The following is a 15,675-nucleotide window of genomic DNA, read 5'->3' as shown; positions in this document are numbered from 1 at the left end:
TGTAGTAAAACTTAGCACTCCGTAAATAATTCTCTAGAGATTTTCAAGATGCAGAGTATAGCTGAAACGCAGGCTTGGAATAACTAATATTTTTCCTCTTACTCCTCCATATTCTTTCCTTCCTTTGCGTGTCCCATGGAAGTGACATAGGTTTTAGCTAAACGGAGCAACTCACCCTAGTCTCCACTTTTATTCACCTTAATTTGACCCAGGGAACTTCAAAGTTATTGAACCTGCTGCTGTCCCTGAAGCAGTAACCTCCTTGATTAGTTCTGTTTAAGCCAGGTCTCACAAAATGTATGCGGCCATTACGCATCTTTCGTTCTTGTTTCTTCCTTCTCAGAAAATAGCCATTTGCTGTTTTGGATTCTGCAGAATTTTATCCCAATTGGATCCAACTAACAAGAAGAATGGAATGCTTCTCTGAAAATCTCAGCCAACTTTAGGAAGGTGTCCATGCCCCCATCTTCTTCTCTTGTTACATAGAATTTAGGGGTTATTTTAAAATATTTTTTTTTAGTATTTTTACTGATTATTGTGCCTGTGGAGCCCATGGAAGAATGCTTCTGTTGTGCCTTTTATTTTGAAGAGTGCCTCCCAGGAGCAAGAGATCTTCTCTGCTTCCTTGTGTACTTGGTGTGCTGTCCATGATGATGTGTTGTTCCTAGGCCTGAAGATTTCAAACTAACCTCCTAAATCCCCTCCTTTCCTTTCAATCTGCCATTTAATTTTTGGCCTGCAGATGATGTGAGAAGTATTCAGAGTCCCTTTGGGATTTAGAGAGAATTGATTGAAATTGACAGGACACGGATAATTAAGGCATTTTCCTTGTTTGTGGTAATGCAGCTCTGCAGCTGCTGAAGCCTTTTGTGTGGTGGGTTGGAACTTGAGCAGAGAAAATACCTACGTGCCCTGTGCAACTACTGTTAGAAACAGGCCCTCAAAAAAAATAAAGTCACAAATCCAGTGTCCCCTCCATGAACCTTTCATATTCTTATCTAACGGAAGTGGTTTACTCTGAAGAAGCGTCCAGACATCGTTTGTGGCTTCATCTGCCTTCAGTGCTGAAGGAGTTCAGCAAACACATGAGTGAATCTGCCTCCTTTTTGTAAAACGGAGTTTATAGGTTAGGAAGTTCACACAGGAGTGCATCCTGTGGTAGCCTGGAAAAACATCCATCTCTGGAATAACTTTGGCAAGAATAGACCTTGTTCCTAGTGAGCCTCATCAGGAAGGGCGGGAAAAGATGCATCTGCTTCTGTGAATATCCCTCTTTTTCGCCCTGTTAGGAAAATAAAATAACGAATAGCTTCCAGTGCTTAGCTTAGAAGAACTAAATCGAATGAGACGTGCATTTATCCATTTACGTGGATCCAATTAGGAAGTGTGTTCAGTGAAGTCGAATGGAAAGTGAATCACCAAGTGAGGAAATTGCTTTTTGCGTTTTTAGATATGCTTACCCGTTGTACTTTATACTTACCCGTCCGTGGAACCTGCTTCCAAAATCAGGTTGTTTACCTTTCAGCTCTCTGGGAGGTCTGCAAAGATTCAATTTAACCTGTGTGGCTTCACTAGTGCAGCCACTACACAAAAAATACTTCAAGCACCACGTGGTCCTTCCTTTCCCAGCGATGGTAAAATAATACAAACAAAAATCCCACCTGATGCAATCCGATCAGGGTATGGGCTCGTTATCTGGGACAGGAAGGAGTAGTTTGAGGAAGGTCAAGTACCCTTCCTGTGAATGTTTGTTTTGTTTGAACTGAGTGAGACTTAACCCATTTTGTCATGTTTTAACAGGAAAGGGTTCCCCAGCACCGGGCACGTATCTGTCAGCAGCCCAGGCGCAAATGGAAACCCAGAATCCACGGGCAAACCTTCTAGTCAGCAAATGGCAGCAAGTCTGGCTTCTGGCCTTGGAAAGAAGAAGAAAACTGAACGATGCTTTGAAGAGGTCAGAAAAGGAATATATTTACTTTATGCATAATTTTGTTTACCCTGGGTTAAATGGTAAATACTGTCAACGACTTCCACATTTGTTGCATTCTATTGTATGATGCAGCTAACTGAAAACATTGCGATACACAGGGTCCCACCCGCAGGGAGGAGCAGAGGGGACAGGTGACCCCAGACTGACCAACAGGGTATTCCATCCCATCTGCATCACGCTCAGCATAAAAGCTGAGGGATCAAAGGGGCAAAGGGGGCTCTGGCTCGTTTTTTCTTCAATGGCCGACGTCTGAGGAGGACCCTGTCTGTTCGTCGGCCTTTGATCCCGATCCGAGCACTCCGGACTCTTAGTTCTGGAATTCAGCTCCTGTCCGTCGCCGACTCCAGTCTGGGACTTTCCCTGTGTCTGCTGCTGACGCCATCGTCATCCTGGGAGTTGGATACGGTTTTGTATATATTGTATACTTTTTTCTTTAATTTTTATTATTCTATTACTATTTCATATTTTCTTATTTATTATTATTTTCATTAAAGTAGTTTAGTTCTTTTTCTAAACTCATAAATCTCCTTATCTCTTCCTCTCCTACCTGAGGAGAGAGTGGGGGGAAGGGCCATCTGTCATTCTGATCGGCCAGTCTGGCCAAAACCACGGCACATTTTTACAGAACTATTTTTACAGTCAACGCAGAGTACTACAGCTGTAGCTGAAAACATAAAACAAGTGTTTTTGCTGATCAATGTGCAAGAACATGTCCCAGTGAACGGGTGACTATGTCAGTTCTATTGAGGGAAGCGTCCCATTAATTATTGGCACATTTTTTAGTAAGACTGTGGTTAGGAATGAGATCCGTCCTGTAAGGTAGCAAGTACCTTCCCCTTCACGCTGGAGTGCGTGAGTCTGTCGTGGCTGTTTCCTCAGCTGTGCCTGTTAAGTGTTTCCTTGTGCTCAGGATGCAGTCATTGGTGCTTGGTTGAGGATTTCTGCTGATTTGCAGGATTGAACTTTGGTGAAAGTTTATCATGTGGCTGTTGGTTTTCTTTCTGTTTTGAGTAGGGATGCACATCCGCTGTTATTAAAGCCATCGCCAAGAGATTCTGCATCAGCCAAGTGACGTGTTCCCAGAGCTTCTCTGCGGGGTGCCGCTACTGGGAAGTAATTACCCAGGCCAGCGATGGGCGGGCTGTTGGAGTTGCTGATGAACTTCTTGGAAAAAGGGACCAATTAGGAAGAGCGGAGCATTCCTGGTGCGTAGAATGGCTAGGTCCCAAAGAGCAGCTGTCAGCGTGGCACAGAGATCAAGAAACGTTATTCTGCAAGGATAAACTGTTGAAGGTTGGAGTTTTGCTGGAGGTACAAAAGACGACCATGTCCTTTTATTCCATCGCTGACAAAGAAATGCTTTTGCACACCTTTGAACTCAATACCTCACCTCCTCTTTACCCTGCTTTCTGGCTATATAGTTGTCGTGGTTTAGCCTCAGACAGCAACAAAGAACCACGTGCCGCTCGCTCGGGCCTTCGATACAGGAAGAATCTGAAGAAAACGGTAAAACTCTTGGGTTGAGACAAAGGCAGTTTAACAGAACAGCAAAGGGAACAAGCAAACAACAACAATAGCACGGATAGAGGAATATACGAACATGATTACAGAACCGCCGCTCCCCGCCGCTCACCAACCGGACCCGGGACGCCTGCTCCAACCAGCGACTTCCTGCCCCCTCCCCCGGCAGCTCAGGGTGGGCATGGCTCACATGGCATGGAATAACAGGAAAAATTAACCCTATCCCCGCCAGAACCAGGACATTATCCACCCCTTATTCCAGACCATCTATGCCATGCACAGATCTTACAGGTTCCAATGAATTGCCACCACTTTCCCCTGTTATATATATACACATATATATTCATGTGGATATAATGCCCTTAGTTTATGGGCTATCCCTCCAAAGTGTCCGTTGAGTTCTTTTAATCCACGGCTTTGGGCTCCATCTGTTAGAACAGTCTCTCAGGGCAGGTGAGATGCTGGGTGGTGCTGGCCTCTTGCATGCTGTATTGTCGGACCTTGTGACTGGTGCACTCGGTGTTGCTCATGCTCACAGTCCGTGGGCTGAAGATGTAGATCTTGAGGAAACTGCTGGGCGCCAGCTGCTGAGGTCAGTTCTGATCCCATCACCCCTGTGCCTTACTCCTAGTACAGCTGATAGCAATTATAACAATGAGGACATACAGTGACAGTGTTACTTAGCAATTAACAGCACACAATCTGATTCATGGGCTATTCTCACCCAAAATCAGGTCCCCATGAGGTACACATCGGAGCTGCCCATCCTTCCGCATCACCCACCAAGTGCACCCAGGTCCTTGGGCAAAAGCAATCCCACGGATGGGTTTGCCTTTGCCTGAGGCAGGACTGACCCAGACTGTCTTCCCTGGCATATTCTTCATGTGCACTACGGGGACTTTATCCCCTTCTACGGTACGTGGAAGTTTTGATTGGGCAGGGCCAGCCCCATTGTTAGATCCCCTGGGGTTAACTAGCCAGGTAGCTTTCGCTAGATGTGCATCCCAATGTTTTAAAGTCCCACCACCCATTGGTCTCAGTGTAGTTTTTAACAGCCCATTGTATCGTTCCATCTTCCCAGAGGCTGGTGCGTGACAGGGGATGTGATACACCCACTCGATACCATGCTCTTTGGCCCAGGTGTCTATGAGGCTGTTTCGGAAATGAGTCCCGTTGTCCGACTCAGTTCTCTCTGGGGTACCATGTCGCCACAGGACTTGCTTTTCAAGGCCCAGGATAGTGTTCCGGGCAGTGGCATGGGGCACAGGGTATGTTTCCAGCCATCCAGTGGTTGCTTCCACCATTGTGAGCACATAGCGCTTGCCTTGACGGGTTTGTGGCAGTGTGATGTAATCAATCTGCCAGGCCTCCCCACATTTGTATTTCAGCCATCGCCCTCCATACCAAAGAGGCTTCAAACGCTTGGCTTGCTTGATCGCAGCGCATGTCTCACATTCATGGATGACCTGTGCAATAGTGTCCATGGTCAAGTCCACCCCTCGGTCACGAGCCCATCTATATGTCGCATCTCTTCCTTGATGGCCTGAGGAGTCATAGGCCCACCGAGCTATGAACAGTTCACCCCTATGTTGCCAGTCCAGATCCAGCTGAGCCACTTCAATCCTAGCAGCCCGATCCACCTGCTGCTTGTTCTGATGTTCCTCCGTGGCCCCATTCTTCGGTACATGGGCATCTACGTGGCGTACTTTCACAACCAGATTCTCTATCCAGGCAGCAATATCTTTCCATAGTTCAGCAGCCCAGATGGGTTTGCTTCTGTGCTGCCAATTTCCCTGCTTCCACTGCTGTAACCACCCCCACAGAGCATTTGCCACCATCCATGAGTCAGTGTAGAGATAAAGTACTGGCCATTTTTCTCGCTCGGCAATGGCCAAAGCCAGCTGAATGGCTTTCACCTCTGCCAACTGGCTCAATTCACCTTGTCCTTCACTGGCCTCTGCAACTTGTCGTGTAGGACTCCACACAGCAGCCTTCCACTTTCCATGCTTTCCCACAATCCGGAAAAACCCATCAGTGAACAGGGCATCTTTCTTCTCATTTTCTGGCAGTTTATTATATGGTGGGGCCTCTTCTGCACGCGTCACCTCCTCCCCTGGTGACATTCCAAAATCCTTGCCTTCTGGCCAGTCCATGATCACTTCCAGAATTCCTGGGCGACTGGGGTTTCCCATTCGAGTTCGCTGTGTGACCAGTGCAATCCACTTGCTCCATGTGGCATCAGTTGCATGATGTGTGGTGGTGACCCTTTCTTTGAACATTCAGCCCAGCACTGGCAGTCGAGGTGCTGGGAGGAGCTGTGCTTTTGCAAAAGAAAAACAAATCTCTTTCCCCATCAGGGCAGACAAACATTGCAGCAGGTTGCCCAGAGGGGCAGTACTGCCTTCATCCTTTAATATTTTTAATTCCTTACAGCATAAATTCCTTAGCAGCCTGGTCTGATCCCATAGCTCATCCTGTTGTGAGCAGCAGCTACAAGCAGAGACCTCCTGAGGTGCCTAAATGCTGAATAATGCTGATTTCTTCCCCTCTCTCTCTCCCCTTGATGATGGTGGGGGAAGCGCTTGGGTTCCCTGTGACCATGGAAGTGAATGAGATGCCAGTACAGCCAGATCAACGGCCGCTTCCTTGTCCTGCTGCAGGCAGTGTTGCTCAGATGCAGGGCTGCCCCACAGGCACCCCCTAACAGCCCTCATCCTATCCATTGCTTCACCTTTCATTCCCTTTTCCACTCTTTTCCCCCTCTCAAGTTCTTCTCTTGGACCATCCTCATCCCCTTCAACACAAACAGCCAAGCCCTTTTCACTGCTTCCTTTCTTTGTCCTTCCCATGGTGTTTCTGAGATGGTGACAGTGACACTTTCCACCTTTGACATGACTTGATTACACCAGGAACCCCTTTTCTTACCTCTGCTGTCCTACAGCTACTCAAGTTGGGAGAGGATCCAGGACTCAGGATGAACCATAAATAATGAACCTTAAATACTGACGTGCTGAAGCTTCAGTGCACAGGGACCTTGAGACACCTGGGGACGTGGCCAACGGAAACGTCTTCAAGTTTTTCAAGGAGAAGGGGCAAAGTGGGAGAGGACCAGGTGAGGAGTGAGTCTGAGGAGAGGGGCCTGGGCATTTTGAGGGATGCCATATGAGCCTCTGGTAAAGGCTCAGCACCATTAAGGCCGGCTGCATATGGGGTGGCGTTAGAAGGGCCATGGCCACCCAGACAAGGGCAGTTATTGTCCCTCTTGACTCAGCACTGGTGTGGCCACATCTGCTCTCATAGTGTCCCAGAATGGTTTTGGTTTGAAGGGACCTTGAAAGATCATCTAGTCCAACCCCTTCTTTTCAGGGAAGTCTTCCGCAAGATCAGGATGCTCAAAGCTCCGCCCAACCTGTCCTTTGTCACTTCCAGTGATGGGACACCCACAGCTTCTCGGAGCAACCTTTTCCAGTGCCTCACCTCCCTCACTGTGAAACATTTCTTCCTTATATCCAATACAAATCTTCCCTCATTCAGTTTAAAACCATTGTCCCTTGTCCTGGCATTACTGATGCTGGTAAAATGTCTCTCTCCCTTCCTTTTAAGCCTTCTTTAAGTATGGAAAGGCCACACAAAGCTTTTTGTTTCCAGGCTGAATAACCCCAACTCTCAGCCTTTCTTCATAGGTGATTTTTGGTGATCCTTCTCTTGACCCTCTTCTACAGGTCCCTGCCTGTCTTGTGCTGCGGAAGAACTGCACATCGTCTTCCAGGTGAAGTAGCATGGGATCACCGTAGAGAGGGAGAATCCCCTTCTTCAACACTTCTTTTGATGCCACCCAGGGTATGATTGGCTTTTCAAGCACACATTGCCAGCTCATGTCCATTTGCTCACACACCAGTATCCCCAAGTCCTTCTTCACAGGGCTGCTCTCAATCCATTCATCCCCCAGTCCATCTTGATACTGGGGATTGCCCCGACGCAGGTGCAGAACTTTGCACTTGGCCTTGATGAAATTCCAGAGGTTCACATGTGTCCCGTTTACCAGTTACTAAAAATCCTGAAGGTTTCCTTCCCAAGGTTTAGATTCTTGGCTATACTTTTCACCTGGCATATATCCTTTCAGGTCATGAATTCCACCAGGGCATGAACACTGCAGCCCAGGTTGCCACCAATCGTGGTCTTGCCATAAGTTGCTTTGAGTTGGTGAGCAAGAGGTCTTATAATGCTTCTTTCTCTGGTGTTTCTTTTCTTTCACGTGACCTGTGTGGAGAGGCCGAGGGACATGGACCTCTCTAGCCTGGTGATGTCAGTTCATGACAGTAAAAGAGTAGCCTGAAAGTTGCAGTTTCAGGTGGTTTCAAGGTGGTTTCAGAGATGACAGAGCTTTCCTTGGTATTGGGAAACCACCTGAGAAAGGGAAACCATCACAAAGTGCAGCTTGGGAAGTCGAGATTGACCATAAGGAGAAGGAAATGTCCCTTGAAGGGCAGTGCTGTGGTAGAACAGGTCACCCTGAGGAGCCTGGATCAGCGCAATGCTGGGTGTTTCAAGGCAACAGCAGGGAGGAAGAAGAGATACCAGTAAAGGCAGAGAGATGTCACGGTGGGAGCACGGTGGAGAAATAGGTCGTGTGTCCCCAGCCTGCAGGGAAACGGGGGCAGGTGTAGGACAGTGTAGGGCAGCCTGCGATGGACACAGGCAAGGGCAGTGGCAGGGCAGGAAGGCCCCAGCAGAAGTGAGGTCTTTGTCCCCTTAGCTGTACCAGTTGTCACTGCCACCAAAGCCCGAAAGGAGACACATTCATCTCATGGAACTGGGGCATTGGTGCTTCCTTGCACCCCCACAGGGCGTCTGGGAGGTGTGGTACTACACTCTGCATCGCACACCCCACGTGACACTGCCCCAGGAAGAGCCCCAGGTCATTTGCCTCTGAGAGAGAAGATCCTTGGGAAGGACTCAACTCTCCCAGCTCTACCGTTACTCAGTCTGGCTGGGATGGAGTTCATTTTCTTCATATCGGCCTGTACGCTGCTGTGTTTTGGATGTGTGACTGAAACATGGCTGATAACTCACTGAAGGTTTAGCTGCTTCTCAACGGGGCTTTGCACAGCATCAAGGCCGCGTTCCTGTTTCTCAGTTTGCCTTGGACTGCCGTGTGCCGTTAGGGACCAAGCAGACCAAAGGGAGAAGTCATGCCCTATAATGCCGTGCTCAGTATTGAAGTTGGGAGGTAGTCTTTGCAAGGTTGCTGTTGCTCAAAGATTGGCTGGGCATTGGGCTGCTTGTGGGAGGTGGTGACTGATTGCCTTTGCATCATTGTGTTAGGTTTTTCTTTTCTTTTTCCCTCTTCTTCCTTCATTTCTTAAACTCTTTATCTCAACCCACGAGTTTGTCTTGCTTCGGCTCTCAGGATTCTCTCCTGTGTCCTTCTGTGCTGGGGCTGGAGTGAGCGAGTGGCTGGTGTGTGCTTAGTTGCTGGCCAGGATCACCCACCACAACCCTCTTGAACAATAAAGTCTGTGGCTGAAGCTCTTGTCACTCAGACAAGATCAGTCTGCTGATCACCTTACACCTGTAGTGATGGTAACAGGAGCAGCCAGGGGGTGGGGTGGTGAGGGGCAATGGGATTATCAGTACATCACCTCCTGCACCCATCAGGTGGAAAGGTTCTTCAGCATCTTCCCACCATGCTTTCTCCTGGGCTAGAGAAGAGGAGCTCAGTGATAGAGGGTGAGTCCCCTGCAGGGGCAGAAACTGGCACTGCGTTTCCTGAGGTTCTTGCCAACACATGCTCTCCTCCTCCTTGAACCCTTTCCCTGATCACAAAGGACTGGAGAGCTTTTCAGTGAAGACTCAGGCAAAGAAGCCTTTGAGTCCCTCAGCCGCACCTGTGTCTGCTCTTATGAAATCCCCCTCCCCATTCTGCAGCCGCCCTGCATTTTCCATGTTCAGCCTTGGTCTCTCATGAGCGACCAAAGCTCCTCTTCTTGCTCTTCACTCTTCTTACAGCCACCAACTCCAGGCGAGCTTTGCTGTTCCCTAAAGCATACCTCCACAACAAAGGCAATTTATAAATTCCTTCTGTGTAACCTGTCCTTGCTGTCACCTCTAGGCAGCTGCTTCATGGTCCCTCTCAATGACCTGTCCCTCCCCCAGGAGCCCAATGCATGGCCCCACAGCCCTGCTGTGAAGGCACACCACACAGTAGTGTGCATTCAGGGGTGGGTAAAAGCCCCCCAGCACCATCACCTGGGCAGTTGTCTTTGTCCCAGCTCCCCATGAGCATCATATTTTGGAAGCTCCCCCAGCACCCGACCCCTCCCGAGTGCCAGCCATGTCCCACATGGGGCTGTGCAGACAGCCCTGCTCCAGGTCTGGGCCAGGAGAGAGCCCGGGCAGGGCTGGACGTTCCCCTGATCCAGGTACTGAGCCCAGCAGGAGGATGGAGATGGCCTCGCAGTCGCACTCACCCGTAAACCTGGGGTGAGCAACCAGTGCTGGAAACGGTCGGTGAGACAGACTGGTGGGTAAGAAAGGCTGTCCATGCCACCGGGGCACAGACCAGCCTCCTCTCTCCTGCACCTGCCTGGCTTTAATGCTTTCCACAAGCCCTGGCTCTGCACCACAAACACTCTGGTGTGAGTCCTCACCCCGCATGGGCACACGGTACAAGCCGTACTCCGAGGATTTTTCCTCCTGGGCACTTTCCAGCCCAGCCCAGCTCCCTCCAAGCTCTGCCACCTCCCCTGCCCTCTCTCCATCCCAGCCCAGTCTGCGCTGGCCCAACAGCAGAGCCTGCCCCAGGGTGCTGCAGAGCTCTGGGCACTCACTCCATAGCCACAGCCCCTCTGAAGGGCACGGCAGCTGCTGGGGGGCAGAGGAGGGTCAGCCCCAGAGACGGGGGGCATTTGGGCACAAGGCAAAGGCAAAGGCAGTCAGTGGGCCCCTGTGTCCTCCTCCCCAGGATGTTCTGAAGGGTCTGCAGCCCCTCACTGCCATCCCCTCTCCCCAGCCCAGTACAAGAGCCCTGGCCCTGGGGACCCTCAGGCAGCTCCTGCCGCCCCAGTGACAGAGTGGCACTGGGACAGCGAGCCCCAGGCTGCTGCAGCCAGAAAGGTCTTCTCATCTCCCATTTATTCAGCCCTGCTGCTGATGGGTCTCAGAAAAAGAAGTGTTAGCTGGTTCATGTATTTTATTTAAACACACAGAGAGACTAACTCTTCATTTACAGAAATATTTTTTGTCACAGACGAGAGGTAAAAAGTTAAGGAGGAGGGGAGGAATAGTGAATGCGTGTCACAACAGATACGGGAATCCTTTGCAGAGGAAGGTACACAGTCTATGGCTGATGAAAAAATGTCCAGTCAGTTTCCTCAGGGCATCCTTGAGCTCCTGGTTCCTCATGCTGTAGATGAGGGGGTTCACTGCTGGAGGCACCACCGAGTACAGAAATGACAGCACTAGGTCTAGAACGGGCGAGGTGATGGAGGGGGTCTTCAAGTAGGAAAAAAATGAAGTACTGATAAACAGTGAGACAATGACCAGGTGAGGGAGGCACGTGGAAAAGGCTTTGTGTCGTCCCTGCTGTGAGGGCATCCTCAGCACAGCCCTGAAGATCTGCACATAGGACACCACAATGAAAACAAAACACGTAAAGAATAAACAGGCACCAAACACAATAAGCCCAACTTCCCTGAGGTAGTCCGAGTCTGTGCAGGAGAGCTTGAGGATCTGGGGGATTTCACAGAAGAACTGGTCTAGGCCATTGCCTTGGCAGAGAGGTATTGAAAATGTATTGGCCGTGTGCAGTAGAGCATAGAGAAAGCCACTGCCCCAGGCAGCTGCTGCCATGTGGACACAAGCTCTGCTGCCCAGGAGGGACCCATAGTGCAGGGGTTTGCAGATGGCAACATACCGGTCGTAGGCCATGACGGTCAGAAGATAAAACTCTGCTGCCATCAAGGTGAGAAATAAAAAGACCTGTGCAACACATCCCGAGAAGGAGATGGCCCTGGTGTCCCAGAGGGAGTTGGCCATGGCTTTGGGCAGAGTGGTGGAGATGGCACCCAGGTCAAGGACGGCGAGGCTGAGGAGGAAGAAGTACATGGGGGTGTGGAGGCGGTGGTCACAGGCTACGGCAGTGATGATGAGGCCATTGCCCAGGAGGGCAGCCAGGTAGATGCCCAGGAAGAGCCAGAAGTGCAAGAGCTGCAGCTCCCGCGTGTCTGCGAATGCCAGGAGGAGGAAGTGAGTGACGGAGCTGCCATTGGACATCATCTCCCTCTGCACATGGGGGCCTGTCCAAGAAGGAAACAGCAGTGAAGAGCGAGGACAAACACCTCTGAGCAGAACCTGTTGCATTTGTCACAGTAACGTCCTAGGAGATGGGAACCAGGAGTGATCGCAGGTTAAATCTCACTATGATATAAAAGAGCTTTTGACCACTGTCACTCCCAGGTCCCCTGGCTGCAGAACAGAGCTGGGGGGGTTGTTTTGTTTATTTTGATCCTGTTACCCCTGGCCCACTTGAGGAGTCATGTTTGAAGGTAGAAATCCCTGGCATTTCTGCTACCCTACGAGTGCTATTGTGAGAGTCCTGGGAGGCAATAGGACAGACCCTTAGTGCAGAAGGAGGAGAGCTGGTCTCTCCATCCGTCCTGCTCTCAGCTGCTTTTTGCCAGCCCCGCTTTAGTCTGGAGGATGATCCCACGGAGAGCAGAGGAGTCCAGTTCCAAAGTGCAGATCTCCAAACTCCCCTCCCCAGGGAAGAGCTGTCAGCTTTTGGATGCCCAGAAGATGGCGTGCCCTTTGTGAAGAGTTAACGTTATCCCCACCCCATGGACTGCATTGCCTAGAGACCCAGAGGTTAGAAGAGGCCTTGGGTACCAGGGACACATCTGCATGGCAGGACCTGCAGGGTCAGTGGCTGAGCTGCTGATGAAGCCCCCACCCCAGAGAGACTGAAAACAAGAGCAACAGCAGCAGCAGAAGGGACGGGTGAAGAAGCAAGGAGAAGTGCCCCGATGCTTCTGCCAAGGGAAACAAGGCCAGGGAGGGACAGAGGGTGCTCAGGAGAGTCCCTTCTGCTGCAGCTACGGCCACAGATGAGTCAGCTGCTGCCTTGGATCCCACATCCTTGAGGGCAGAAGCTCACTGGGCAGGTTTAGAGTTGGCACTGGCAGGAGGCAGAGCTCCTCTGAAGCACCGGGACCCTGCTCTGAAGGACAGCCCCGGGCACCCCTGGCTGCACACCCGCCTTCATGCCCCTGCAACCATCCCCAGGAGAAGGCAGCCACCGTGTCCTGTCCCTCTGACGGTGCTGCAGGGAAGCCCTGCTCTGCAGCACACCCTTCTCCTCCTCTACACCAGAGAAAGATCCCACAGGCTGTGGGCTACGACAGCTTTATGAGAACCCTTCAGGATCGGCAGCGGCATTGCCCTGCAGCCTCACACTTACCGGGCAGAGGGCTGGGAAGCTTTCTCCCACAGTGAGCTCTCAGCTCTCCTCCCCATCACGACTGCCTTCACGCTCTCTCTGCATTGATGGTCCCATCCTCGGTGGCTGCAGGCAGCGCCCTCAGCCCTGCTGCCTGCTTCACATCAGCTTCCTTTGTCCCAAGAGCCCGGCCCAGCTCAGCACCAGAGGAGCAGCCCAAGGCATTTTAATGACCCCTCGGGTGGGTTTGGGCCAGAGTCCCTGAACCTCAGACACTGAGAGGAAGTTGGAGAAACTTCTCAAGAAAAGAAACCCAGATGTATACTCCAAGGTTTCTTGGAGTGTTAATGGGTCCCACTGAGGACCATTACCAACAAAGCCTCCCCAGGGGCTCGTTAGAGCACAAAACTGGAGGCAATAATGACAGGTAGGTAAAGGGAAATTAAAGGTGGCTCTGATGCTGAGCAAACCTGAAGGTGTTGCTCCTTCAGTGTCCCATACCTACACCTCTTTCTTTGAAGGCACCCAATTGTCTTTTTGATTTCACCCCAATTTCTCACTACCCTTACTGATATCTCTCCATCCTCCCTGGCTGTTCCTGGAAAGACAAAGCCATGGGCTGGTCCAGCCTCCCCCGGGTGTCCTCTTTTACCACAGCACTGCCCTCGGGGTGACAGTTTCTTCTGGTCATTTCTGGTCTCAACCTCCCAATCCAAACTTTGTGGCATCCTTCTTTTCTCCTGCTTTTTTTTCCACCATGAAGAAAAGCTCAGCATCTCTGAAACCACCCTTCAAGCAGTTACAGGTCATGGCTGTGACGCTCTGAGCCCCCACTTCGCCAGGCTGAAGGAGACCAGGACCCTCAGCCTCCCCTCACGGGGCGTGTGCTTGAGGCCATGAATCCCATATTGGCAGAGCTTCTCTGGACACTCTCCATTCCTCCCCACTTGTCTAGAACAGGAAGCCCCAGTGAGGGGCACACGAGCCCCGAGGTGGCCACTCCAGGTTTCATTGCAGTGAGATGACAGCTCCCCTGGTGTGGGTGACCCACGCTCCTCCTAATGCAGCGCCCTCCCTACAATATGCACCCACTCTTCCAGCAGCCTTACTTTTCCAGTCACGCAGACCCTTCTGTGGGATGTGGCAATTCTGTCTGAGGTTATGGAAACCTCTGCTTTTCTCTTACTTCCCTTCCTGTCAATTTCTCCAACTGAATGTGGCGCTTTTGTTTAGGCTTCTCAATGTCTTAAGAATTCCTAAAAACCTTCTAGTTGGCTTAGCTTGAATTTTTTTCTCTACTCCCATTTCCTCTGATTTCCCCATTGGTTAGCTAAACCGGAGAGACTACTAATGTGCGTCTCTGCTAATTCTCATCAGGTCTTTCCTGCTGCTTTTTTAATGCCCTTTTATTTTTGTGTATTTTTCCAGATATCTGTAAAACTAAATCTTCACGTGTTAGCTCTCATAGAGACTGTGAATTTGAATCTGAGGTCTTTACATTTTCCCTTTGCTGTATTGAGTGCCGCCGACTTTGTTTTAATACAACATTTTCAGTTGACCTTCAGTTTTACTCTAGACTCCCAGGGTGAGATTCACTTCTAACTTTAGAAGTCTACAATGGCAGCTAAAGAAGTTTTTCTACACAGTTGTGGAGATGTATAGAAACACCTGCTTTTGAGGTTTCAAAGATCATTTGGTACCAATAATGTGCTACTTTTTGCAAAAAGAGATACATCTTAGCTATATCGGTTAACTTTTATGTGTGTTTAGAATCATAGAATGTGTTGGGTTGGAAGGGACCTCTAAAGGCCATCTAGTCCCACCCCCCTGCAGGCAGCAGGGACATCTTCAACTAGATCAGGTTGCTCAGAGCCTCATCAAGCCTGGCCTTGAATGCCTCCAGGGATGGGGCCTCCACCCCCTCTCTGGGCAACCTGGGCCAGTGTCTCACCACGCTGCTGGTAAAGAACTTCTTCCAAATGTCTAATCTAAACCCGCTCTGCTCTAGTTTAAAACCATTGCCCCTCATCGCTACATGCCCTTGCAAACAGCCCCTCCCCCGCTTTCTTGTAGGCCCCCTTCGGGTACTGGAAGGCCGCTATCAGGTCTCCCTGGAGCCTTCTCTTCTCCAGGCTGAATCATGGAATCACAGAATGATGGAATTTTGAGGGTTGTAAGGGAACTTAAAGATCATCTAGTTCCAACCCCCCTGCCATGGGCAGGGGCATCTCCCACTAGATCAGGTTGCTCAGAGCCCCATCCAGGGCTTCCACCACCTCTCTGGGTAACCCGTTCCAGTGTCTCACCACCCTCCTGGTTAAGAACTTCTTCCTGACGTCCAGTCTGAATAGTCCCGTCTCCAGTTTTAATCCATTCCCTCTAGTCCTACCATTACCCGACATCCTAAAAAGTCCCTCACCAGCTTTCTTGTAGGCCCCCTTAAGATACTGGTAGGCCACTACCAGACCACTATCAGGTCTCCTCAGAGCCTTCTTTTCTCCAGAATGAACAACCCCAACTCACTCAGTCTGTCCTCATAGGAGAGGTGCTCCAGCCCTCTGATCATCCTTGTGGCCCTTCTCTGGACGCGTTCCAGCACGTCCATATCTCTCTTGTTGTAGGGGCTCCAGAACTGGATGCAGTACTCCAGGTGGGGTCTCACGAGAGTGGAGTAGAGGGGGAGAATCACCTCCCTCAACCTGCTGGCCACACTTCTCCTGATGCAGCC

The sequence above is a fragment of the Chroicocephalus ridibundus genome, unplaced genomic scaffold (assembly GCF_963924245.1).
Source record: "Chroicocephalus ridibundus unplaced genomic scaffold, bChrRid1.1 SCAFFOLD_26, whole genome shotgun sequence".
In the NCBI taxonomy this organism is placed as follows: domain Eukaryota; kingdom Metazoa; phylum Chordata; class Aves; order Charadriiformes; family Laridae; genus Chroicocephalus; species Chroicocephalus ridibundus.
The sequence above is the reverse complement of the archived record's forward strand: the minus strand, read 5'-3'. Positions refer to the sequence as shown.